A 27,316-nucleotide genomic window follows, 5' to 3' on the forward strand; every position below is an offset into this window, starting at 1 on the left:
GTAACCTCCAAACCTCCAGTCAGAGGCAAAGAACTTGCCAGGCGGAGCCACACAGCATTCCAGCCCCGGGAACCGATCCCTCTGCTGGGAAGTCCTGACCCTCTGCCGCTGGGGCAGAGCCTTGCCCCCAGCTGAAGTGTCTCGGCCCCCTGCAGGGTGCGCAGGGCCGGGCTCTACCTGCAGCCGCAGGCACCCAGGCGCCTCTGCCCCTGGGACTCGTCTTCCAGGAGCTGAGTGCGGCCCACGGGCTTGTGGCTGCAGCAGGAACTGCCCTGCACCCCCCATCCACCTCTGCACCCCACGCTGCACCCCTGCCAGCCCTCCTGAGGACACGGCCAAGGCTGACAACTCCTGGCCACTTTCTCGGCCACCTGCACGTCCCAAGCCATCACCTCGGGGTTGCCTGGATCTGCGGGGTGGCCTCCAAGTGTCTCCCACCCCCGACCTCACTAACCTTTGGTCTCTTCTTAACTCAGAGCCAAAGGAAGTCCCTGGCCCCACGTCAGCCCCTGCCACTCCTCTGGCAGAACTTGCCAGGGTCTCCAGCTCAGGAAGAGCGGGAGCTCTGAGGATTCGGCACCCAGCGCCCGCCCTCCTGCTAACGGGCTCCACTGGCCGCCTTGATTTCCTCCCCGGCCTCGGGGCCTTTGCACACACTCCTCCCCTGGGAAGGCTCTACCCACAGACGCTCAGCTGACCTGCCCCCTCGCTTCCTTCTGGTGCCCCTTTGCCCAGTGTCACTTTCCCTTCCCACCGTGTTAAAAGTGGTGACTTGTCTGCTCCCTGACTTACACCTCTCTCCATGGCACTAACTCTGTCTGATCCAGCATGGATTTCACTCATTGATGTTTTTTCTCCCCGCCCCCTAGAACGTGAGTTCCATTACCAAGCTCCTAGAGTAAAGCCTAGCGCACAGTGGGTGCTCGCTCATTATCTGTCACGTGGATGGGTTTTCCTGCGCAGTTAGCTTTGGCTAAGCAGGGCGAATGTTAAGTTAATGTCTGTACAGATGTTCAGATTCTGAGCCTCCGGACCGGACCAGAACCCTTTGCCCACGTGGTAATGAGCCTGCTGCCCCGCGCTGTCCAGCCCCACCAGTCCAGCCAGGGCGGCTTTCCTGACCTTCCGGTGCGTGACGGCGCACAGGCTCCAGCGGGTGGGGTCCCCGGGGGCAGCTGCGGCCCAACAACAGGTCTGTGCGACTAACACCGTGACAGGTGGGCCCCGCCTGACCTGGCCGTGAGTCGCCCTGTTTCTCTGGGTGATCCCACCAGCCAGCGGCTCCATCAGGACAGCGGGTGGCCGTGCCCAGCCGGCCCCAGCACTTAGCGCCACGCCTGGCGTGGGTGGACGCAGCTCTCTCTAAGGAGAGAAGGCGGTGGGAGGGAGGCTGGGAATGAGAGAAGAAACATCTGTGAAATCAATATGTTGAGGAATTTATATTTTACTTTTTCAAGGGTCAAACAAATGAAAAGTCGTTCATCCTGGAGTGCGGTCACCTGAAGAAGAGGCCCAGGCCGTCTGGGTAAATAATTGCTGTCATCTTAACAGACCAGATGGATGGCTTTCCTGACGGGCGAGCATCTCAGATCCCACCTCCAGGACAGACCTCACAGGCACCTTCCCTTCCCCACAGCCATGCCCACCCTCGGCCCACGGCACCCCAGGCAGGCCTGACCCCCCCGGAACCCTCAGGAGGCCAGGCTCGCCGCGGGGAAGGGTTAGGGTTAGGGTTTTGGGGAGGGGGGAGAGGCGCACAGTGGGACCAGAGGCCCAGCGCCAGCCTCCGGGGTCCCCGCCCGGGGGCCGCACAGCACAAGCAGGGCTGCCCGGGGAAGCTCACTGGAGTCCAGCGGCCAGGATTTCGGCGGGTCGGTCACGTGGGCACACAGCACCCCCATAGCTCCCCTGACATGCGCCGCCTGCGGGTGCAGAAGTGGCCCAGGCCGGCCCGCAGAAAGGGGCACCCAGGCCCGGGCATGAAGGCTCGTCAGCCAGGATGGTCCATGAGCCGCCTCCTGGGCACACGTGGTCTGCACACCCGCCGTCCACACCCAGGGCCCTCCGGGGACCCCAGCCTGGACTCCACAGGCGGCATGGAGAACCTGCTCTCTCTCGGGGGGGTCTGGGGCTGGGTCGCAGCCGGCAGGGAGGGGAAGGGTCTGCCGGTTTCAGTCGGGATGTAAATACTCCCGCCCTGTTTTCAGGCTGCTGGCGGGACGGTACGCACCTCCCTGCGCTCCTGGAACTGGACAGACCCGCGGGGGGACACAGCCCGGCCCGGGGGGCTTGCACACGCCGGGACATGGGGGCGGGAGGGGCTTCTGGCCAAGAAGCCAGGTCAGGCTTCTGAGGAGGCTGTGGCGTTTCAACTGCCGGGCTGGGAGGGGAAGCGCTCCGGGAAACGGGGACCGCTGGACGGGGCCCCTCCAGGGGTGGCCCGGGGGTTCGGCTGTCTCGGTGGGAAGACTTGGGGCCGTGTTGTGTCGGGAGCCCCGCGGCGTCTGGGCGGAGAAAACGAGGACCGGGTGGCACTTGTGGCAGGTCAGCATCACCACCCAGACCGGGGCGCCCAGGATTCACAAAGGGCTCTCCCCTGGGGGGCGTCTCTCGTGACAACGCCCACCGTTCCTTCCCGGCGGGTCGGGGGACACCTGGAGGCGACTCTGATGGAGGCAGAGAAACAGCTCCCAACACTGGAGCAGGAAGGCGGCTTGTGTAGGATGTGGGGATGGAGGGCCGGTTCCCAGCGGACCCTCAGGGCCCAGGAGGGAGTGATGACCTCTGCGTCCCTGGTCCGCCGAGCCTCGGGGAGGACTGCCTTTGGCCTGTCTCAGGTGAGATGTCCAACCCCAGCTCGTTACCCATGGCCAGAGGGGTGGGTCACATCTCACGACGGACTGCTGGAACCCTACTCGGTCATGCCCACGACTGAGGGGACCACCACTCCTAGCTGCCCACGGACACCACTTGGGAAGCGGGTGGGAGCCCAGCCCAGGCTGGGGCAGCACTCGCTGGACCTGAAGGAAGGCCGAGGGTGGCCTTGCCACGGCCCGGAGAACAGCCCAGCTAAGGCCCCGGAGGGTAGGGCCAGGCCTGCCAGCCCCCAGCGTGCCCGCGGCTTCACCGGGAAGGGGAGGCAGCGAGACGAGAAGCACAAACGCCAGGGTCAGGAAGGAGAGGCGCTGGGGGTCGTGAGGGACCACTGCCCGCAGCACAAACGCCAGGGTCAGGAAGGAGAGGCGCTGGGCATCGTGAGGGACCACTGCCCGCAGCTCACGCTCAGGATTTAGGGCTTAGAAGTGGAAGCATCACAGTTCTTGAGCTCCGGGAGGTATCTCTACCTGCACCTGTGTTCCCAGCTTCTCGGCCTCACAGAAAACAAGGGCTTCGGAACAAAAAGGGAGCCCACAAGTATGGGGCAGTTCTGGACGGAGCTGGGACTGGGTGCATCCGAAAACCCGGGCTCAGGTCCAGAGGAACGCTGTCACCCCAGGCAGGGCTGCTGACCGTGGGGGGAAGGAGGAGACCCCAGGGTCAGGCGCTGGGGACGGTTCCCCGCGCTAAGTGCCGTGCTCTGCGGGATGAGCCCGGACCCCCAGAACGTGCAGTTGGCATTGCTTCTGTGGGACCTGGTGAGGCAAGGGGGAGCCTGGGGCCGGCGCCCGCTATCTCGGCCCCTGTCCCAGTTCCGGGGCCCCCCAAACCATCGGCACAGAGACCCAGCCCACCTTTCCCTGGGACCGCCAGCCCCCCTGGGTCGCCAGGCCTGGGTCACACGCCGCCATTCCCCATGTGGCCAGCAGGGGCCGCTGTGGCTGCACACAGCACACACGGGCCCAAACACACAGCACCCAAACGTACGTACATGCGCACACTCATACACAGTCACACGCAGAGCGTGGACACATGTATGCACACACCTGCCCCTGCGGAGCCAGCCCGGTGGCGGGGGTTGGGCGGTGGAGCTGGACGAACCCCTTCCCAGGCCTCAGTCCTGGCACATGGGACCACTGACCAGATGCCACTACCCACTTCTGTGCCCAGCACAGCCGCCCCGGGCCACCCGAGCCCCCTGCGGGTGATGCAGATGGAGACACTCCCTGAACTCCGTCCTGGGGGGCCCGAGCCCCAGAGCCTGGGAATGGCAGCAGGAGGGAGGGGATCCCTGAAGGGAGGGAAGTCTCAGCCCAGTGTGGGTGTGCAGAGGACCGACGGGGACAGACAGGGGACAGATGGGACAGGCCAGGGGACAGGCCAGAGGACAGTCCAGAGGACAGATGGGACAGGCCAGGGGACAGGCCAGAGGACAGACAGGACAGGCCAGGGGACAGGCCAGGCGACAGATGGGACAGGCCAGGGGACAGGCCAGAGGACAGATGGGACAGGCCAGGGGACAGACGGGACAGGCCAGGGGACAGACAGGGGACAGACCAGAGGACAGATGGGACAGATGGGGACAGGCCAGGGGACAGGCCAGGGGACAGACTGAACAGGCCAGGGGATAGGCCAGAGGACAGATGGGACAGGCCAGGGGACGGACGGGACAGGCCAGGGGACAGACCAGAGGACAGATGGGACAGATGGGGACAGGCCAGGGGACAGGCCAGGGGACAGACGGGACAGGCCAGGGGACAGACAAGACAGGACAGGGGACAGACGGGACAGGCCAGGGCACAGGCCAGACAGGAGACAGGCCAGAGGATAGGACCTGGCCTCCTCACCCACCTCCCCTCCCAGACCTGAGGACAGGCCCACGCTGCTCATGGCTGGCCCTGCCCTGGACGGGTAGGCAGTCCCCCGAGGGACACCACTTTACCATATGAAGTAACATTCACAGGTTCTGGCATGAGGGACCTGATGCCTTCTGGGGCCGCCATTCAGCCCACCACAGGCAGCCCTGATACATATTTTTTGGGGCCGCGCCGCGAGGCGTGTGGGATCTTTGTTCCTCGACCAGGGATCGAACTCGCATCCCCTGCAGTTGGAACCTGGAGTTGGAACCAGGCTGGCCGCCGGGCTGTGCTTCCTTTGGTGTTTAGGCCCCAAAGACGGCATTTCCGCTGGGCTACTCCTGGGGGCTCCCGGCTGGCCCGCGGAAGGGTCCCACCGCCAAGGACAGCGTGGCTCGGTCTGGCCTTGGAGGGAACACCCCAGGCCCAGCGAAAGTGGCCTCCCCAGACACGTGTGCAGCGGGGTCTCTGCCGTCTCAGGCACGGAGCGGGGTGTGTCGTCCCCCGCCGCGCGTGGTGGCTAGAGGGGACCGCGTGCACGCCCGAGCTGACGGACCGGCCCCCGAGCCCGCCCACTCATGTTCTGCTCCCCGTGACCGGGTCACCTGCCTACATGCCCACCACTATCGCTGACCCCCAGTAAAAGCTCTCCTTAAGAAAAAGAACGAAAAAAAATAAATTAAAAAAAAAAAAGAATAAGAACGTCTTGTTACAAAGCGGAGCACAGACGTGGGGCTTGAGTCATTACAAAGCGAGTGTGGGGTAACGGCTGCCAGGCGCCGGGTGTCTCAGCACGCAGAGCCCGAGGGCTGTCCCCGCAGCCCCGCCTCCTGCCCGGGGCCGCCATGCCACTGTTCTGGCAACTTCTTCCCTGCGCGGGTCATCACTTCTGCTGGTGTGAGTTGTTCACATCCTTCATTCTGAGGGATCCTCCCCTGTCTCCCCAGATTTGCTGAGGAATCAGATCCTCTGACCTGTGACCCCAGGTCAGCCCAGCGGATCACAGCCTCTTCTTCCCGGAGAGTCAAGGCTGCGGGACGGAGCCCAGGGGGCCGGTCAACACCCTGTCCGAGAAGGGACCCAGGCCAGGAAGCAGGGCCCTCGTCCTTGAACGGTCTCTGCTGGGGGCGCAGAGGGGTCCTGACGGTCCGTGTGTGAGGGTTTGCCTTCCGTGCACTCCTCAGGAAGGAGCCTGGGCTTGGAGCCAGCCAGCCGGATAGCCCCACCCATGCTGTCCCCACTATCCCCACCGCTTAATCCTCTCAGCCGCCTTGTCCTCACCTGTGATGAGCTGCGTGCCTGCGACATGGGACGCCCCACCAGCAGAGATGCCCCGCCCAGCGCCGTCCCTGAGAGCTCAGACTCCACCTTCGAGATGCTCTCTCCAGCCTCCCGGGAGGAAAGCCTGGGCCCCTGGGTCTCTCAGGGTCCCCCGGGAGCGCTGGGGCCGCAGAGGGGCTGGGTTGGACGGGGTGGGGCGCTGGGGCTGAGCTGGAGGCCAGCCAGGGCCAGGGACGGGGAGCGGCTCTGGGGCTGGGGGCTGCCAGGCCGCCCTTGGAAGTGCTCCATGGGGCACTAACTGGTACAAAGCCCAGGTAACGACAGGGATGCCCACCCTGGAGGGCCGCCCCTACCGGTGGAGGCCTGCGAGCTGCCACCAGCCCCTGCGGCAGGACCACACCCAGGGCGGGAGCCACGGGCCCAGCCACCACCGGGCAGGTGCGGGCCCCCCGCGGGCCTGTTGTGAGGCCCCGTGGAGCTGAGCCTGGACACGTGCATGGCAGCTGTTCCCACAGTGGTCGCACGAGGAGGTCCACCCCCCCGACCTCACCAGGCAGCCGCTCACCCTTCAGGCTCCCGGCGTGCCGCCTCACGTGAATCAGGCTGCCCAGACGGGTGGGGCCCCAGACTTGATGACCTAAGGGTGTTGTCTCTGATTGTGCGCACACATGCGCTGTGCACGCGGGTAGGCCCGGCCCACGGGCAGGAGGCGGGCGTTCCCAGGCTGTCTGCCGGTGGTGCCGGGAGGGCGGCCCTGGGCCTGGAGCTCTCGGCGCTGACCTCGCCCCTGCTCCCCTCCGCCCCTTCCTCCACAGAGCTCCCACCCGCCCCACCTGGGACGCACCCTCCTCTCAGGCCAGCCTACCTGGTGCGTCTCCTTGGCCTCTTTCTCTGGGCAGCAGTAGATAACCCATCCCGCTCTAAACACCTGTTCACGGCCACCCCTGCCTGTGTGCCCTCCTGAAGGGCGGGGCCCATGTCCACTCACTCTGCATACCAGGGCCCTGCCCTGGGCATCGTCAGAGTTCAAGAAACGTTTGTTGAATGAACAAGGGGCCCGATATAGCTGGGGATGGGCAGGAGGTGGGCTCGGGCTGCCCGTCCTTCATCCCAAATTCCTGACAGGTTTGATGAGACGCGCACGGAGAGGACAAATGTCTGGATACCAAGGGGGAAAGGAGTGGGGTGGGAGGGACTGGGAGACTGGGACTGACACATTTACATTATTGATACTATGCATAAAATAGACAACTGACGGGAACGCACCGTACAGCACAGGGAACTCTACCTGATGCACTGTGGTAACCTAAATGGGAGGGAAGTCCAAAAGGGAGGGGATATCTGTATGCGTACGGCTGAGTCATTCTGCTGTGCAGTGGAGGCTAACGCAACACTGCAAAGCAACCATACTCCAATAAAAATTAATTAAAAATTAAAAAAAAAAAGACCCGGGATGAAAGTCAGAATTCCTGATAATTATCAGAAATTCCTGAAATCATGAATTAGTCTGTACTTGTTCTATAACACTTTATTTCCATGTCTCTGATATTGATTGGTTAAAACGAGTGACTAATTTTCCTATGATAGGGTCATGTTAAAAGTTTGGGGGCTTTTCTTTTCTGGGGTACGCGGGCCTCTCACTGTTGTGGCCTCTTCCATTGCGGAGCACAGGCTCCGGACACGCAGGCTCAGCGGCCACGGCTCACGGGCCCAGCCGCTCCGCGGCATGTGGGATCTTCCCGGACCGGGGCACGAACCTGTGTCCCCTGCATCGGCAGGCGGACTCTCAACCACTGCGCCACCAGGGAAGCCTGGCTTTTCTGTTTTATTTTTATTCTTTTTGGCCGTGCCGCGTGGCTTGTGGGACCTTAGTTCCCCGACCAGGGATAATTCCAGGCCCTCAGCAGTGAAAGAGCCAGGGAATTCCCTTTCTGTTTTGAAAACATATAACAATAAATGCTATGATCTAGTTGATTTCTTTTATCATTCTTAAAATACTTGCACCATCTCTCAGACTCTCTGCATCGTTACGGATCTCTAAAAAGTTCCGTTTAATAAGGAATATTAGGTTTAGCCGCACTTACAAGTGTCCACAGCCCACAGCAGACCCTCGAACGTTCTCGGGGAGTGCTGGGATGATGTGACGCTTGAGCGGCCAGCGAGGTTAACACCCGACACTGACCGGGAACCAAAGGCCTCCCAAGTACACTACTCCTCAACACCTCTGGCAGGATTTGAACAGTGCGCTGGGTGTGTGTGCTGACTGGTGTGGATTTTATACGCAGGAATGACTCACTGCCAGCAGCGCCGGCCCTCTCGCCTCTTACACCATGACAGCCGCTGGGAGCATCGCCGCCCCATCTCTCCCACACGCCAACCACAGCCCTGTTTCCCAGATGAGCCGCTCCACCGTCAGCACTTCCAGCTTCCGACTGGACACCAGGGGCTTCCCCAGCTGGCGGTGTCTTTGTGTTGATTAGTAAGTTCTAATTCTTGCAGAAGAATTATAGTCGTTTTTCCTGTCGTGCCAGTTTCTCGACTGCTTTCTCTTGGGATTCAGAAATACATATGTATTTCTTGAGAACTGCCTGGAAGGAAGTTCTTCAATCAGGTTTAGCCACTCGCCGGCCAGGTTCAAGTTGCTGAACAGGTCGCCGGGGCCAGCACCGCGTGGGGGGGCAGCTGGGGCACAGCCGAGTGGCCACAGGGGCTGGGGGGGCCCTTCACCTGGGTCCTTCCTGGCCCAGGGACCAACAGTTCTCCTGTCGGGTTAATCAAACAAGTGGGCACTGAGACATCTGTTTGGCACAGGGAGAAAAGAGAGGTTCTATTCAGATTTAACTTTTTAAAAAAATATTAAAAACGTAGGCTTTATTGATATTTCACAAATAGATCGACTTTAAAAAAAAACAAATTGGCTACTCATTAGCACGTTAGCTCTTAACTGGGGACAGCGCTTTAGCTTGGGTTTTGAAGCTGTCAGCAAGGAACGCCCGTCTGCTCCGAGCCTGCTGGGGCTTCACGCAGAGTAGACTTTACAGACGCGCGTCATGGCGCGCACACCCCTCTCATCCATCGGGGTGTCAGACCCTGGAGGTTTGACCACTGGCCAGACCAGGAGCGGCAGAACACTGCCGCCAGACCCGGGACGAGCCACGCCCGTCGCCGAGGGGCTTTGAGAGCGCAGGGGCTGGGGGGATGCCGCCGGGTCCACCAGGGACCCTGCCCGGCCTGGTACTGGGGCCTCGGTGCCCTGCAGGCTGGTTTTGGCCAGGACTCGTGGGGTGTCCCTGGCTTTGGGGCCACCAACCGGTCCTGCTGAGGCAGCGGGCTCAGGCAGGGCTGACAAAGAGAAAATAAAGCGCTCACTAAAGACCCAGCTTCCCACAGAAGCTGTGAAAAGTGGATGTAATTTCCCTGAGACACACTCTCAGAGGCTCTGCTCTACAGGCTGCCCAGGGACAGGGACGTCCCGGGGCTGGTCCTTCCTCTGGGCGTCCCTGAGCTCCCCTGCCCCTCCTGCTGTCCTGGCAGCCGGTCCATCTGGAACCTTCGGGGGACCGCACTGTCCTTGTTTTTGTTAAGGGCCTTCTTAGGAGAAAGTGCTTTTTGTTTGTTGAGACTTCTCCCCTGGACACGCCCGCGTTTTAGAACAAAAGGACAGCGCTTAACCCAGGTGACCAGACCTGGGACAGGCCAGAGGCTTCACCCTCCTGCAGGCTCACGGGGCACCAGGGCGGCACCAGCTGACCTTTGTGCCCAACAAGTCCTTCTGTGTCACCAAGGCTGGCGCTGTTCAAGCACCGTAAAAAGACGGCCGGTCGGAAGCACAGGCAGCCAGTGTCCCCGTTCACAAAATGGGCAGCAACCCGAGACCCACGCGGGACTTGGCCCCTGACAGAAGGAGCCGGGAGGACTAAGCAGTAATGAAGTGAACTGGAGGCTTCTGTTAGGCGGTCACCTGGAGGGGACATTTGGGAGGCTGGCCGGCTGGGCGGTCAGGACTGGTCCCCCGCGCCGCCCCCCGGGCTCACTCAGGCTCACAGAGACCATGATGTCCCGGGTCACAGGGCGGCCCTGGACGAAGTGGGGGGAAGCAGGCCTTGCTGCCGGCACCCCGGGGAGCGGCCCGGAGCAGGGCAGGAATCCTGAGAAGCCCGTCCGCCCTGCTTCTCCCCACCTGCAGGCCTCTCTCTGGGAACCTGGGGCCTCGGGGCCGGGCCCCTCCCAGCCCCGCTGTCTGGGAAAGAATGGTCCCTCGGCCCTGAATGGTGCCTCTGTCTCGCCAGACGGCAGACTCATCTCATTGGCACAGATGCGTAGCCAGCCGCAGCCTCGGGCCTAGCAAGGCAGCCTCACCAGAGGGTTTCCTCCAGGGCCGCCCGGGGGATGCTTCTCCCCCAGAGAAAGTGTGCGGGGGTGGCCGCCTGGGCCGGGGTGGGGAGGGCTCGGGGGCTGGAGCCCTCCTGCCTGTGGGTGGCGGCAGAGCCGGGAGGAGCCTAAGAGAGGGACGGGAGTCAGGCAGGACGTCGGGCAGGGGCCAGAGAGGCATGGGCGCATCGCCCCGCAGAACAGGGCCGCCTGAAAGGGCTTCTGTCCCCAGCCATCGCCCCATCTGTGGGCCCCATGCCCGCCACCCTCCCCATTAGTCCTGTCGAGCAAGGCCTCAAAGGCTGCCGGTGAAAATGGCAACGTGTTCCCAGAACCAAGGTGAGTGCCCAGGGCCCAGTCGGTTACCTGGGGTGCCTGTGGCCAGGAGGGCGTCGCCTGGGTGCCCCAGGGAAAGTTCGGGAGAAAGGCCAGGCCTCCTGGCCTCCGAGCCTCCCAGTGAGGGAGGGGCCCCTGCAGCACGTCCGCCCTGGGATGCAGATGCTGAGGGGAGCAGTGGGTGTAACTGCAAAGCCCTCAGAGCAGCTGAGCGACAGATAAGAGTTACTCGTTGTTTCATCATCCCTTGCAGTGAGCCTCACCCCTGTGTGGGGCCCAGGAATGGGAATTCTGAGTTGAATTCTGCAGTGTCTGGGAGGGGGGCCTCTGACCCAGCACCAGGTGGGCGTACAGGGGGTAAAGGAGAAGGGGAGCCAGCAGGCCCCCACCTTGGGTCGCGAGAGCCACGTGGGAAAGAGTCTGAACAATAATTCCCAAGTTATTCAGCCTCAGCAAGGGAGGAAATCCTGACACCTGCTGCAACGTAGATGAATGATAAGGACGAGAAGCTCACGGAGAGAAGCAGATGCAGAAGGGAAAATATGGTTTGGCTCCACTTATATGCGGCCCTAGAGTCGTCAGAAAGCAGATGGTGGGGGCACAAGGGCTGGGGAGGAGGACGGACAGTCGTGTTTAATGGGGACAGAGTTTCGATTTGGGAAGATGAGAAAATTCTGGAAATTCTGGAGATGATGACGGTTGCGCAACAATGTGAATGTGCTTAGTGCTCCTGAGCCGTGCACTTAAACCTGGCTACAGCGGTAAATTTGTAATGAGTATCTTACTGCAATTAGAAAAAGAAGAAAAGAAAAAATCCAAAAGTAAAGATAAAAAACATATCTGCAGGGGCTTCCCTGGTGGCGCAGTGGCTGAGAGTCCGCCTGCCGATGCAGGGGATGCGGGTTCGTGCCCCGGTCCAGGAAGATCCCACGTGCCGCGGAGCGGCTGGGCCCGTGAGCCATGGCCGCTGAGCCTGCGCGTCCGGAGCCTGTGCCCACAACGGGAGAGGCCACACAGTGAGAGGCCCGCGTACCGCAAAAAAACAAACAAACAAACAAATCAACAACAACAAAAAACATATCTGCAGGCAAGGGCAGATGAGAACAAACATGGGGTTCGGAAGTAGGGGGTCAGGAAATGGCACTTCGAGAGCCTGCTGTGAGCAGGTCTGGGCCCCGTGCCAGCCTGCCTTCCAGGAGGGGCAGTGGTCCTCCCGTGGCAGGTGCTGGCTGGGCTGCCTGAGGTCAGTGGCCCTGATAGATAAGGGAAAGGACAGTGATTGCCTTTGGGGTGGAGGACTCATTCGTGCTGTTTGAGTATTTACTTTGGGCTTATGTTAATGTCACAATTTAAAGCATTATTTTTAAATGTGACATTTAAAAATATTTAATATTAGTTATTAAATAATATTTATATTATTAACTAATATTAAAGGTTAAGATGCTGGGACTTCCCTGGTGGTCCATTGGTTGAAACTTCGCCTTTCAATTCCGGGGGCACAGGTTTGATCACTGGTCAGGGAGCTAAGATACCACATGCCATGCAGCCAAACAAAAGCAAAAATATAAAACAGAAGCAATATTGTAACAAATTCAATAGAGACTTTAAAAATGGTCCAGGGGCTGCCCTGGTGGCGCAGTGGTTAAGAATCCGCCTGCCAATGCAGGGGACACGGGTTCAATCCCTGGTCCAGGAAGATCCCACATGCCGCGGAGCAACTAAGCCCGTGTGCCACAACTACTGAGCCTGTGTGCCACAACTACTGAAGCCCGAGTGCTCTAGGGCCCGTGAACCACAACTACTGAGACTGCCTGCTGCAACTACTGAAGCCCGCGTGCCTAGAGCCCATGCTCTACAGCAAGAGAAGCCACTGCAGGAGAAGCCTGTGCACTGCAACAAAGAGTAGCCCCTACTCGCTGCAACTAGAGAAAGCCCGCACGCAGCAACGAAGACCCAACATAGCCAAAAAAAAAAAAAGGGTCCACATGAAAAAAAAAAAAGGGTCAAGATGCGCCATTGCCGCAGGTCAAACATCTTCTTTGTCCCCAAACCTTCAATGAAGGGCGATGTGATTCACTGTGAGCAAGCATGCGTGTGGAGTGAGTGTGTGTGTGTAGGAATGGGAGTGTGTACATGTGTGTGCAAGTGTGCATGTGTGTACCTGTGGTCCTGCAGCACCACTGGCCCAGGCCTGGCCTGGAGGAAAATCGTCCACGGGGCACGGGGGGGGTCTCACGCCTGTGAGAGGGGCTCGCTTCCCCTTGCCCGTGGCACTTGGGCCCAGAGCCCCGACCTTCCACGTCCACACTGCAGAGAGATGGGCCTCGGCCAGGCCCACAGGGGGACTGGCAGGAAGGGCTGCAAGGCCTTGGGTCAAGGCAGCGGAGCACCGCCTGCAGCCCCGGCACAGGTGAGTGCTGAGTAAGGCTGGCTGGGACCTGCGGGCTCAGCCCTGGGTGGGGGACGGCAGGGCAGGGCTGCCAGGCGGCTAACTCCAGGTCAAGCCCTAGAAAGCTCCGGGCCTGCGCTGGACTGTGGCCCAGGTCCCCGTGGGTGAGGGGGCAGCCTGTCCACGGGGTGTGGCTGGGCCTGCCATCAGCAGGTGAAACCCAAGGTGCGCAGTCTCCTGGAGGCTCACAGAGGCCCACGGGGTCTTATCAGGACCCTGCCCTGTACCTGCTTCAAGCTGTGTGCCCCACCCCCCACCCAGGAGCCCTGACCCGGGCACAGTGGGCCCTGACCTCCACCTGAGCACAGGAACCTTCTGGAAATGTTCTGATCCATGGTGGAGCTGGGGCCCAGGTGAGCGCACTGTTACCTGGGCTCTGAGGGCAGGAAAGCCCTTCCCACAAGGGGGACGTTCGTCCCCACTGCCCCGGGGGCACCGTATTTCCAGGGTCACAGAAATAGCACGAGTCCGTTTCACGAGGGGTGTTTTGTCCTGCTCCAGGGGCCCTTCTGTTAGGACTCACCTCTCCAGGTCTGAAGACATTTAGGCCAAAAGGCAAAAATGTCCAAGTTGCAAAGACGAGTCATTGATCACAGTGTGAGCATCCCATTCAGTCATCAGCCTAAGAATTGTCTCCCTGGTTTGTAGCCCAGTCGCTGCGTGGTGACAGCCTCCCGCCATCTCCCGGCCACACACTCAAGTGCTTGTTCATCATTTATCCATGCAATGGCCTCCTCTTGGGCACCTGCTGTGTGCTGCCCTGTACCGGCTGCACCACACGGGTCATGCAAAGCCCCTGACCTCACGCAAGGACAGCGCAGTGGGAAAGGCAGACCCTGCGCTCGTGGTTCCACCAACAGGCTTTTAATTAGAGCTCTGGAAGGTGCCACGAAGGAAACCGATGGTCTCAGCTTGTAAGGATGGACCTAACTGTACTGGACCGAACTTGAGTCTGCTCGCCTGACACAGCAAAGCCAGTCTTCTGACACCGGGTTGTGGTGAAGGGAAGCGCAGCGTTTATTGTTGGTGCCAAGCACAGAGAACAGGCAGCTCGCGCTCAAAAGACCCAAACTCCCCAGTGGCTTTCCGGGAAGGGGTTTTAGAGGCGACACTTTTGGGGAGGGCTGCGGGCCGTGCACCTTCTTCTGATTGGCTGGTGGTGAGGTAACAGGGTGGCGGTTCAGGAATCTCAGTCATCAGCCTCTGGGGGCTATAGTGCTTGTGGTCAGCTGTGGCCAGCACCACCCTTCACCTGTTTCTGCAGATCAGCTCAAGGACATGCCTCAGGTTGTTATGCGTATCCCTTGAGGAGGAGCGAGGACTGTGTTGTCACTGAATTATTACCATTACTTCCTTGCTTCACTGCTTCACCTGTGAATCTGCATTCCCTCACGTCCGTAACTAGTAACTGCTTGAATCTGCTCTTTGGAACTCAGGGAAGGCCTAGGAGACTGAAGCCTTTCTCTACAAGCAAGAAACGGGGGATCACGGAGGGGCTTTTGTACCCGGGAGAGCCTCACAGGATCCTGCTCAGTTTCAATCCCCCCTTTTTTTTTAAAATTTATTTATTTTTATTTTTTGGCTGCGTTGGGTCTCTGTTGCTGCGCGCGAGCTTTTCTCTAGTTGCGGCTAGCAGGGGCTACTCTTCGTTGTGGTGCTCGGGCTTCTCATTGGGTGGCTTCTCTTGTTGCAGAGCACAGGCTCTAGGCACACGGACTTCAGTAGTTGTGGCATGTGGGCTTCAGTAGTTGTGGCTCGTGGGCTCTAGAGCGCAGGCTCAGTAGTTGTGGCGCACAGGCTTAGTTGCTCCGCAGCATGTGGGATCTTCCTGGACCAGGGCTCGAACCCGTGTCCCCTGCATTGGCAGGTGGATTCTTAACCACTGTGCCGCCAGGGAAGCCCCACTTTTCTTTTTTTGTTTGTTTGTTTTTTTGGCTGTGCCACGCAGCATGTGAGACCTTACTTCCCTGACCAGGGATTGAACCCATGCCCCCCCTTAGAAGCAAGGAGTCTTAACCACTGGACTGTCAGGAAAGCCCAATCCCCCCTTTCTTTGATATTCCTCAATCCTGAGGGCAACAGGGACAGGAATGAGGTTTTGGAGAGGATGATTATAAATCCAGCAAAGGAACTCGGTTTGAGGGGGACCTGGCTTCATAGCCTGTAGAAGTGCTAATAATTTGGACTGAACTGTGAGAAATGAGGACCTGGCCAGGCAGCGGAGGAGGGCTCCAGGCAGAGGGAGCAGCCTCGCAGAGGAGGGAGCGAAGGCAGGAAGACAGAGCTCCAGACCTCAGGAGAGCGCAGGTGGGGGCCAGCCGGCAGGGCAGAGTCCGGGGCATCCCGTCCCTGACTGGGGGGCCCCTCCCTCCCAGGGCCCCGCCTCTGTGTGGGGGGGAGCCGCTCCTGTGCGTCACACAGGGAGGCCCCCGACCTGCCCCAGCAAGCCATCTGTGGGGCCTGCAGCGGCCTCTCGCTTACCTCATCGCTCTCGATCCCAAAAGGCTCCCTCTAGGCTGCCACGTCTCACGGTTGCACACAGAGCCCCTGTCACAGCCAGCAGGTCCCAAGTCCTTGGCGAAAACGTCTGTGGACTGAACGGAGGCAAGGTGGGCTCCGGTTTCACAGACAAGCGCGAGATGTGGGGAGTCAAGGGGGCATCGAGGGGGTTGAGGGGCGTGCGTCTCCAATGGGGCCGGCCCAGGGCCGTGACCTCACGGCCCCCCTCCTCTAGCCCCTTTCACCTGAGCCTCCTGACTTGGGTGCACAAGAGGGGCTGCAATTCCCTTTCGGTTCTCATTGATCAAGGTGGCCATCAATCACCCAATCTGAGGGCATTATTTCTCCGTCTCCCCATTGGCAAGCTTGGAATTCCCTAGAGGTGCCAGATGATGTTTCTGTGAGGCCAAAAAGCAAAGACATCTTCCAGCAGCAGAAACCCCCAAGGCTCTGACTGGTGAGAATAGCTCTCCCACAGGAATTGTACCTGGGCCGGATGTCCTTCTCCCAGGTCAGGCACCCACTTAGGAGAGGAACTCCTTTCTTATGTAATGTGTGGGTTGTCCTAAAGTGTCACGGTTTCCTGTTGACACCCTTGCGTCACCTCTTGACAAACAAAGGCCACGTGGGTCTGCCCTATGTCAAGTCTGGGGCCCCTGGCCCCATAGCAAAATGTTCAGTCATCCTGCTAAGGCATCGACAGGGTAACATATTGCTAAAGAGAAAACCAGGCCCCAGAGAGCGTCACTTGTGCTCAAGCCCAGGGCACCTGACCTAACAGCAGGCTCGACCTCCCCAGGAATGTAATCTTAATCCACCAATCTGGAATTTCTTTAGCACCAATGAGGTCATCTGCCCCGGGGCCTCTCCATCCCCCGAGGAAGCAGTGTGATAGAGACTCCACCTTCCTCCAAAGACGACGCCTGGCCTGAAACCAACCTGCTTTTCTTTCACTCACAGCTCCTTGCCCCACCCTCCTGCCTAAGAAAACCTTTCGTTTCGTCTGCGCCCCCTCGGAGGCCCTGCTGTTTATCGGCTGCGGTGCTGCCCATCTGTGAATCGCTTCACAAAGCCAGTTAGGAATCTTCAAATTTACTGGGCTGAATTTGGTTGTTAACAATATTTACCTTTGAAATTGAACACAACGCTCATGGCTCGTCCATATTCTGAGTATGGGAAGCACGTTTGACATCAAAACCTGCCTGGGACCCCTCAGGTAGCAGCAATTATAATTTGGTTATTTACTGTAGGAGAGAAGTTCAGGAGCACTTACAGTGAGTCTTATTTCACTAATCAGAGCCGCATACACGTTTTGTCTCGTACGATTCTAGGAGCCGTACTTTTCATCTACATCCGAGTTTGCTGTGTGCACGATGTCCCGGGGCTGCGGTCCCCCAGGAGGAGCCCCTGACCTGGGAGGTGCAGCTTCAGGAAGGAAAACCGGCCACCTTTACCAGATATCGGTTGTTGGGGGTTGAATTGTGTCCCCGCAGAAAGAGATGTTGAAGCCCCGAGACTTGTGAATGGGGCCTTATTTGGAAATAAGGTCTTTGCAGAAGCAGGAGAAACTCTGAGAACAGAGAAGAAATTTACCCTTTTGTAGGGAAATTTACATTTATAAGGGAAATCTCCATTTCTAACACATCTCCCCCTCTGTACCCGGAAAAGGAGGACGATTCTAAATCACAGAACTGCTTAACCTTGGAGAAGGCAGCAGACTGAAATCTGCATAACAACCTTACCCTTGTTTACTGCGCTTTTCCTTGTAACCTCCCTTAACTGGCTCCCCTCCCCCCTTCCCCCTCCCCCAACATCTTTGTCTTTATTTAAAGATGGTGTTTAAAATGATGGCTTGGATACCTCCTGGAGTTTACTAAATTTTCCTGGTGTCTCCCATGTATACCTGTGGTATACATGTTAATAAACTTGCATTTGTTTTTCTCCTGTATCTGTCTTTTATTATAGGGAGTCTTAGCTAAGAACTCAAAAGCAAAGAGGGAAAAAGCTGTATATGTTCACACGCACACACACACACACACGAATACGATTTTACAAAAATGGGATCACTATATCAATAATGCATCTTGGATACATTTGATGTTAATAAGTATAATTACATTATTACTTTTATGGCCTGCAGAGTATTCCTGATAAGGAGGAACTGATTACCTGCAAAGTTGTATAATTACATTATTACTTTTATGGCCTGCAGAGTATTCCTGATAAGGAGGAACTGATTACCTGCAAAGTTGTGATCAATAACCTTGCATGTACTTTTTTCTTTCATTCTCTGTTCTTGCATTTATTGCCTCAGGGCAAATTTTTACAAATGTTATTCTTTGATCACAGATAAATTTCGCAGTAGAGCAATAATTGCTAAACTGTCTCAGTTTAGCAATTATTCGGGACCTTCACCTTCGGTTCCTGGACTCACAGGTGGGCTTGGCAGGATGTGTGTGCATGCACGCCTGTGTCTACAAATTTTCTATCACTTGCACGTTTTGCTGGGGAGAAGTCCATGCCTTTTGTCAGTTTCTCTGAGAGGCCGTAACACAGAAGAGCTGTGATTTACTGAGTATCTCTATGTGCCAAGCATGGAGCCAAGCACATACAATTAACCTTCACATGAAGCCTTCATCTCCATTTTACACACGAGGAAACAAAGTCACAGAGCCTCCCTCCTCTTCCAGACATCCTGCAAAACACAGATTCGTCACCACCTGGCTTCCCTTGCCTGCCAGGTAACAGCCCAAGGCCTTTCCCACTGTCTTCCGAGGCCAGCCAGCCTCCCCACGTCTCTCCGAAGGCCTTGCACTCCAGATCGGATCCTCGCGGTTCCACGTTGAAGCGACTTCCACTGGAGTAGCGTTTCCAAGCAGCACCGCCATCTGGGCTAACGCTAACTTTGCAATAAGTCTTTAATCTTTGACGATCTTCTCTGTTGTCCGCAAAGAGCTCCTTAAATATGGAGCATTACCTAATTTTCAGGGTGTTTGTTCCCCCAGAACGCCGAGAGACGCCTTGTTGGTACTGGTTGGTTTCTCTCCTGACACAGTTAACTCACTGCACTGGCAGACGTTTTAATAAATAAATATTTATTTATTTTTTGGAGGAAGACCAAGCTATTTGTGGCTAGTCTACTATTTAGACTCCAAGTCTCTGTGCTGTCTGCATACCGAGGTTAGCTCCCAATTGCGTTAAGTAGGGACTCATTTAAATGTGAGCTGTCACACGACAGCACTGTCAACGCCGGGAGGGAAAGAAAACCCCGGGGACCGGCTGGCAGGTAGGGTTGCGTGCGGCGGAGCCAGGTGCTTAGGCGCTGCAGGAAATTCCAGCCCCGCCGAGGTCATCTCAGCTTCACCAGGAGTTGCTAACACCCAACACCGCTGTGCCTCCCCTGACCAGGGATTTCTATAACCTACCAAAGGAGGGAACGAAGAATTGACTCCGAATAAAACAGTTTTCTTTTGCTAACTGGTCACGTGCTGGTCACCTGCTAAGAAGTAGGTGCGTAACACAGGGAGGGTTTACACAAGAAACGGCTCCTGAAAATACGGTCTCTGATCTCAAGTGGGAAGAACAAGACCCACGGCCCCCCGGCTCTCCAGGGTCCCAGGCGAAGGGCGGGTCAGCGGCCTACCCCTTGGGCCCCGGGGACACCCACCAGCCGCGCAGACCCACCGACAGGACCCCACGCGCACCGCCGTTAAGCGCCGGCGACGGGGCCTCGACTGCGCACGCGCGCTGCCCGCTGCGTCCCGGGCCACGCAGAACCTTCGGGAAGGCGGGGGCGGAGGGGGCGGCCGGGGCGGGGCGCATGCGCGGCGTCAGGGCCGGGCGGAAGTGTCGTAGCCGCGCCGCCGCCGCGTGACGCACTTCCTGTTTGTTGTTGGAGAAAGGAGAGAAAGGAAAGCGCGAGGACCGTTGCAGCGCAGCCGCCACCGTCAGCCGCGCTGCAGTGTCGGAGCCGAGGAGCCTCGGTCACCGCTCCGCCGCGCCTTACGCCGCCGGCTCCCGTGTCCTCGGTGAGGGCCGCCAGCGGCCGGGGGGGCGGGCCCGGCGGCCCACCTGACCCGGGCCCTGGCCGCGGCGGGCCGGGGGCCGGGCTTGGTGTGAGACCGGGGTTGGGGGCGCGGGGGCGCGGTGGGCAGGCCGGGGGCCGCGGGGGGCAGGCCGGGGTCCAGCTCGTTCCTCGCGGCCCCCTCCCCCGGGCCCCTCCCCTTGTCCTGGGGGGTCCTCTCCTCCCCGCGTCCTGGGGGCCGCGCGCCGGTTGTTGCGGGCGGGGGCGGCGCTGCCGCGTGGGAGGCTGGGTTTTCACTCGGTTTTAAGGCCCCACATAGACGGCCCTGAAGCCAGGAGGAGGTAAGTGTGCAGGAAGAGTAGAGGTTCGTGGGAGGCCGCGCTGCCTAGCGCGGAGACCGGGAAGCGGGCGGGGGACGCGAGGCCGCGTGTCGGGAACTCCCCGCTGGCTTCTCCGAAGTGTGTCGGAGATGGAAAGGAAACGCCTGGCTTTCGGCCTACTTAAAAAGCCAGTTTGCTGGGTTTCGCTTCGGGGTGCACCGCTGTTTATATAGCTGAAGTTTCTGTCAACTTTTGCCCAAGTAAGGAAAGAACTGACGCAGGAAGTGGAAATTGGAAACTTGTGTTGTCTCGCGAAACGTTTTCAGAGCGTGTGGGTCGCTTGTCGGACGCGTACCTCTCCCGGCTACGCGGAAAGGCCACGGCGGTGGTGAAAAGATCTCACCACCACCCGGGGGGCTGCCTGGGAAGGGTGGACTGAGCGGCGCCCTTTGTATTCTCAGCGTTTTTAGTTCTGTTGTGGATTCGCAATAAGACTTTATGGCTAGAATCTTGTAAGGCAGGTAATTGACTTAGTGGAAGAGTTCGGCCGAATGACCGAAAAAGGAAAGAGAAACAAACTCTTAGCATTTGAACTTGTGTGATGCTCGTTCAGGTTTTACTCTTTTTCTTATAGTTAGGCACATAGGAATGTTTTCACGATATCTGAAAGGCATTTTGTACTTCTTTCCTCCGCCCTCTCCCTAGACCACACCCTCCCCGGATTCCATCTGGGAAGTTTAATCCAGACTGTTCCTGATTCCAGAGACCTTAGCTTCTGTGAGTTTAGGAGTTGAGTATTTGTACGGGCTGTAGTGGAAATATGAGTGCCCTTTGTGCATACTATCCAGGGAGCTGTGGAATTTTGGGGGTTATGCAGAGTCATGAGTTTGGGGAGTGAATTGGCTCGGTCTAGGTGTGGATGACTTGACGGGAAGTGGGAGGAGAACAAAAGGGGATGAGAAGTTGGTTTTTGAGATTTACCTAAGCAGGCTTTGTGTGGTGCTGTGCAAGACTAGGAAGTTGGGAATTTAAGGGCTTTCAAAGACTTTGACATGTGTTCAGCATCCTCTTCAAAGTGTCAGTGTTTTACATTTTTCATGACCTCTAAGTGGTAGATTTGGAAAGTATTTCTGGCTGCAGGACAGAGACTCACCTGGAGGGCTGAGGTGGCATGCAATCGCTTTCCTCTTCAAGCAAACCCATTATTTTTTTAGGTGTTAAAACCCAGGGTAGAGGCATTTTCCCTTGTATCAGCTCTATTTTGGACAATTCCAAACAAATATAATTGTACTCCTCACCAGCAACGACAGTTTTCAGCCTAGCAAACTCAAATACCGAGTTTGGGATGGAATGGTCTGTGCATTTTGTAGTTTTAAAGTGGGCACGGTTATTTTCAGTCCGGCTTTTCAGCATCGCAGTGTAATCCTGAGCGTGTCATCTTAGTGACGTTGGTGTTACCTCTTGCTTTCCACTGGGGTGCAGTCTGTATGGCTGCGTGTTCAAGGTCAGCTGCTACCTTGGTTAGCGCTTAAAGGATGACTAGATGTCACTTCTGGTGTCTGTTGATAAGGAGTGAATGAATGCAGTCAGCCTTTTGATATTTTAAAGCATTTTTAGAACACTTTTTTTTTTTTTTGGCCTTTTCACTTCGTTGGAAATGATCTAGAATTTAGGATGGTGTTCTGTGTTAAAATCTTTTTTGCTTAGAATTTGTCCAGGACACCACCCAGTGGCGAGAGCAGGTTAACTGCAGGCTTATTAGTTAATTAGGATGGGATCAGTGGCAAGATTTAAGAAGTGCTGTAGTTCCTCTTGGGTGAACAGAATTTGAGAGAACTTCAAACTTGAAAAAAGTGAGGTAAACGAAGAAAAGTGCAGTTGGTGAAGGTAAGAATAGTGTATAGAAAGACAGTTTTGAAGCCTCATTGGAGAAAATGGCTTCTGGATATGTCAGCTAGAAAAAAATTTGAGGCTTTTATTGTGGATTATAATGTGTTTTTCAAACTTTTATATTTTTAGGGAGACATACGAAAAACAGTTGATTCTTTCTGTTTCAGTGTCCTACTTAAGAAAGAAGTAAATTTTGGAGAGTGTGCTTTAGAGTGTGAGCTCGCACCTGTCCATTCTTTGATCAGAGGATAAAACTTTTGTTTCTGAACTGAGTAAATCTTTTAAAAAATACGTGATTTTTAAGGTGGGGGAAATTTCTGAAAAAAACAATAGAAGTAGTAGAAGGGTTGCAATGTACATCAAAGTAGAAAAGGTTCTGATTTATATTCCTCACCTTATTTCAGAAGTTATGTTATTTAGGCATAGTTTGGTTTTCTCTTAAAATTGTTGTCCTATATAAAATTTGTAAGGACTTAGGCCATTTTAAGTAAAAGGCACCAACCATTGCATATGGCCGTGAGGCAGCAGAACTGCTGGCTGTATGTCCTAATACTCCAGGTATTTTAGGGTTCCTAAGCTCACTTGCAAGGATCAGTTGTCCCTGGGATGGTGATTTCCTCGTGCAGCATGTGATTCTATGCACTCTGAAATTTTCATTCTGCCTTTTACCAAGAAAGACATTTAGAGCTTGCCTTGTGCGTGTGATGGCGCACTGGGGCCTTCCTGTGAGGTCCTTTGGGCAGGCCTGGAATTTTAATTGTGTGTGTTTGTGACTGTGGCATTGTCCTGGACCCAGAGTACTCAGAAAATATTGGTTGAATTGGATCCTTTTTCCCGGTTTGTCTGTTCCCTGATTACTCTCTGTGGTTAATAATGGAATCCAGCGTTTAGGAAGGTTGGACAAAAATACAGATAGCATACAAATTCAGTTCACAAGTACCAGGACTGAGTACTTGGCATGTATTATTTTATTTTAATGAAATGAAGTTAGTCATGCCTCCACGTGCCTAATAGGTGATGATTGCCAGTTGAAAGAATGGTCTTGGATCCTGAGTTATAGAGGAAATAACTTCTCTTGTTTGTTTCTTTTTTTTTTAAATTTATTTTTGGCTGTGTGGGTCTTCGTTGCTGTGCGTGGGCGCTCTCTAGTTGTGGCGAGTGGGGGCTGCTCTTCGTTGCGGTGCGCGGGCTTCTCACTGCGGTGGCTTCTCTTGTTGCGGAGCATGGGCTCTAGGCACATGGGGTCAGTAGTTGTGGTGCGCAGGCTCAGTAGTTGTGGTGCACGGGCTTAGTTGCTCCGAGGCATGTGGGATCTTCCCGGACCAGGGCTCGAACCCATGTCCCCTGTATCAGCAGGTGGGTTCTTAACCACTGCACCACCAGGGAAGTACCCCCCTTGTTTGTTTCAGGAATGCTTTAAGGCATATTGAGTAAGAATGAACTATAAGTAGATGACTTAAGTTCATGTGACAAGGATTGGTAGTTCACCTGTGTTTGTCCCCCTACCTCTGTGTGTGCGGGGAATTCATCAGATAATGAAATGACATATAGGAAATGTGGCCACATTTATCATTTATTTTTCTTTAAATTTGCCTCCTTCCATTCCATTAAGCAAGTAGTATTGCAGAAAATTAGTTTCATGACACAACATGAATTCAACATTTAAATGAAGATGTTTACTTTGATTTGTCTTTTTCTAAGTTAGAAGTAATGAGTATTTTGATTTGCTGGTTTTTTAAGCTAAAGACAGGGAATGTCTTCAATGGACAAATTGCGTTATGTAAAACCGTGTGCAATATGAATAGCGATCTATGGGGTGGATAATAATGGAAAGCTTCCTGGAAGGAGGAAGGTTGTTTTCCCCCTTCAGCTCCATTTTCAATATGGAGTCTCTTGGATTGGGAAGGAATGAAGGAGGATTTTTATTGCAAGCAGAGCAAGGTTTCTTAGATGTTAGGTGGAGAGAGCATTTGAGAACAGACTCTTGGGTGGAAAGATGGTTATTTTTAAATTTTTTCAATCTTTTTAAAATACTCGGTTGCGCCAGGTCTTAGTTGCGGCTCGAGGGCTCCTTGGTTGCAGCAGCTGGGCTCCTTGGTTGTGGCGTGCGAACTCTTGGTTGCGGCATGCGTGTGGGATCTAGTTCCTTGACCGGGATCAAACCCGGGCCCCCTGCCTTGGGAGCGCGGAGTCTTCACTGCGCCACCAGGGAAGTCCCTATTTTTAAATCTTGTATTTGGCTGCGCTGTGTGGCATGCAGGAATCTTAGTTCCTCCACCGGGGATCGAGCCCATGCCCCCTGCAGCAGAAGCGTGGAGTCTTAACCACTGGACCACCAGGGAAGTCCCAAGATGGTCAGTTTAGCCCAGGTACACAGCTTATTTGTGTGCATGGGCAGGGTTTGGGACAGAGTAGCCAAAGGTCTCAGGATTACAACAGTCATGTTGGGCGCGTATATTCTTTTTTTTTTAATTTTAGAATTTTATTTTATTTATTTTTTTATACAGGGAACATATATTCTTTAAGTGTTGTTAAGAACATGGGGCATGTGTAATGACTTGGAAATTCCCCTTTAGATAACTCATTAAAGTCAAAATTTTATAACTTAAAAAAGGGGCCAGTTAAGCTGTTCAAAAAACTTGGGTTCTTAGAGCTGACGCATCGTGGAGCACCTCACACTCCAGATGGATATTTGTGTCTGTCACCTGAGGTGCTTGTTGAAAATCGTCTATGAATATTTCAAGAGGAGGGAAGTAAACGCTTCTGCTGAGCTGTGGCCATTTGAAGTTGACTCTACTCGTGCATGCTGACATGCTCCACGGGGTGGGCGCCGCCTCTGATTCTTCCTTTTGTTGTAGAAGTGAAAATCCTGTTCGGATTTCTTGGGCTGGCAAAAACGAGGTATTAATGTGGGTCTTTTTAAAAGGTGAAGTGTTGTAAAGAGAACTCTGGAAAAGCGGGGGACACCTGTATCAGTAAAGTGGTTAAGGGGTAAGAGACTGCGCAAGGACTGCATGTTGGAGATGATGTTTACACTTAACGACCACCTCTTTGTCAGTTGTGGAGAAAACTGTCTAGGCTCGCTCCTTCCAGTGTACCTTGAGATGTTAGCTAGCTATGATATGAAACCGTAATGCTTGGTGAGTACATACAAGCATTCTTAGTTTCATCGTTTATAATTTTATTTTTGGTTTTGATGTACATAGTAGTAGTCCAGGTGCAGGCAGACCTCGCTTTACAGCGCTTCTCTTTATCGCACTTCTTAGATGCTGCCTTTTTTTACAAATTGAAGGTGTGTGGCAACCCTGCATCCATCAAGTCTGTTGGTCCCATTTTTCCAACAGCTTTTGCTCACTTTGTATCTCTGGGTCGCATTTTGGTAATTCTCGCAATAGTTTGGATTTTTTCATTATTATGTAATGGCGATCAGTCATCTCTGATGTTACTGTTGTAATTGCCTTGGGGCCCTGAAAACCCCGCCCAGCTAAAACAGCTCCTGTTCTGTCTGCTCCACCAACCCACCATCTCTCTCGCCCTCCTCTGGCCTCCCTGTTCCCTGAGACACAACAATGTTGAAATCAGGCCAACTAATAACTCTACAATGGCCTCCAAGCGTTCAAGTGAGGGAAGAGTCGCATGTCTCTCAGTTTAAATCAAAAGCTAGAAATGCTGAAGCTGAGAGAGGAAGGCGTGTGGAAAGCTGACGGGCTGAAGGCTAGGCCTCTTGCTCCAAACAGCCACGTCGTGAAGGCAAAGGAACGTTCTTGAAGGAGATTAAGGTGCTGCTCCAGTGAGCACACGAATGGTAAGGAAGCAACACAGCCTTACTGCTGTTGAGGAGAAAGTTTCGGTGGTCTGCATAGACGGTCAGACCAGCCACGACACTGCCTGAAGCCAAAGCCGAATGCAGGCCGGGCCCTGACTCTCTTCAGGTCTGTGAAGCTGAGACAGGTGAGGAAGCTGCAGAAGAAAAGCTTGAAGCCAGCAGAGGCTGGCTCACGAGGTTTAAGGAAAGAAGCCGTCTCCATAACAGAAAAGTGCAAGGCGAAGCAGCAAGTGCTGACGCAGAAGCCGCAGCAAGTTATCCAGCAGATCCAGCTCAGATCGTTAACGAGAGCGGCTACACGAAACAACGGATTTTCAATGTAGACAAGAGAGCCTTCTAGTGAAAGATGTCAACTAGGACTTCCACAGTAGACAGAAGGCAATGCGTGGCTGCAAAGCTTCGAAGGACAGGCTGACTCTCTTGTCAGGGGCTAATGCAGCTGGTGACTTTAGTTGAAGCCAGTGCTGATTTACCATCTAAAGATCCTGGGGCCCTTAGCATTGCGCTCAGTCTACTCTGCTCGTGGAACGACAAAGCCTGGTTGACACCATCTGTCGACAGCATGGTATACTGTATATTTTAAGCCCACTGTTGAGGCCCACTGTTGAGACCCACTGCTCAGAAAAAGATTCATTTCAAAAAACTACTGCTCCTTGACAGTGACGCGAGAGCTCTGATGGAGATGTACAGTGAGATTCATGTTGTCTTCATGCTTGCTAACACAGCATCCGTTCCACAGCCCACGGATCAAGGAATACTTTTGACTTTCAAGCCTTGTTATTTAAGAGATACATTTTGTAAGGCTGTAGCTGCCATAGATTGCGATTCCTCTGATGATCTGGGCAAAGTCAATTGAAAACTCTCTGGAAAGGACTCACCGTTCTAAATGCCATTAAGAACATTTGTGATTCATGGGAAGAGGTCAAAATACCAACATTCACAGGAGTTTGGGAGAAGTTGATTCTTACCTTCACGGATGACTTGGAGGGGTTCAAGACTTCAGTGGAGGAGAAACAGCAGATGTGGTGGAATCAGCAGGAGAACTAGAATTAGAGCCTGAGATGTGACTGAATTGCTGTAATCTAAGGATAAACTTCCACAGAAAGCATTGCTTCTTATGGAGAGCAAAAAAAAGAAGAGGTTTCTTGAGATGGAATCTGCTGCTGGTGAAGATGCTGTGAAGATTGTGGAAATGACAACAAAGGATTTAGAGTAGGACATGAGCTTAGTTGAAAAAGCAGCAGCAGGATTTGCGAGGATTGAGTCCAAGTCTGAAAGAAGTTCTGCTCAGGGTAAAATGCTACCAAACAGCGTTGCATGCTGCAGGGAATCCTTATGAAAGGAGGGGTCGGTTGATGCGGCAAACTTCATGGCTTCGTTTCGAGAAATTGCCACGGCCATGTAGCCATCAGCGTGGAGGCAAGATCCTCCACCAGCAGAAAGGTACTGAGAGCTCAGGTGATGCGTAGCATTTTCTTTAGCAATAAAGGTTTTTAAAAAATTAAGGTATGTACATTGTTATTTTCGACATAATACTACTGCACACTTAACAGGTATAATGTAAAGTAACCTTTTATATGCGCTGGG

The 27,316-nt window shown here is 55.1% G+C and overlaps 1 protein-coding gene across 3 annotated transcripts in view; it reads left to right on the plus strand.

The window, feature by feature from the left end:
- Nucleotides 1-19,559: 19,559 nt before the first annotated feature.
- Nucleotides 19,560-27,316, plus strand: part of DNAJB6 (DnaJ heat shock protein family (Hsp40) member B6) — a 53,812-nt gene continuing 46,055 nt past the window's right edge. For all 3 annotated transcript variants that reach the window (XM_079931335.1, XM_079931336.1, XM_079931334.1), the window contains exon 1: nt 19,560-19,697. The gene's annotated coding sequence lies outside the window, so the exon portion shown is untranslated. The remainder of the gene's footprint in view (nt 19,698-27,316) is intronic.

Source organism: Stenella coeruleoalba (genome assembly GCF_951394435.1).
Source record: "Stenella coeruleoalba genome assembly, chromosome: 9".
Taxonomy (NCBI): domain Eukaryota; kingdom Metazoa; phylum Chordata; class Mammalia; order Artiodactyla; family Delphinidae; genus Stenella; species Stenella coeruleoalba.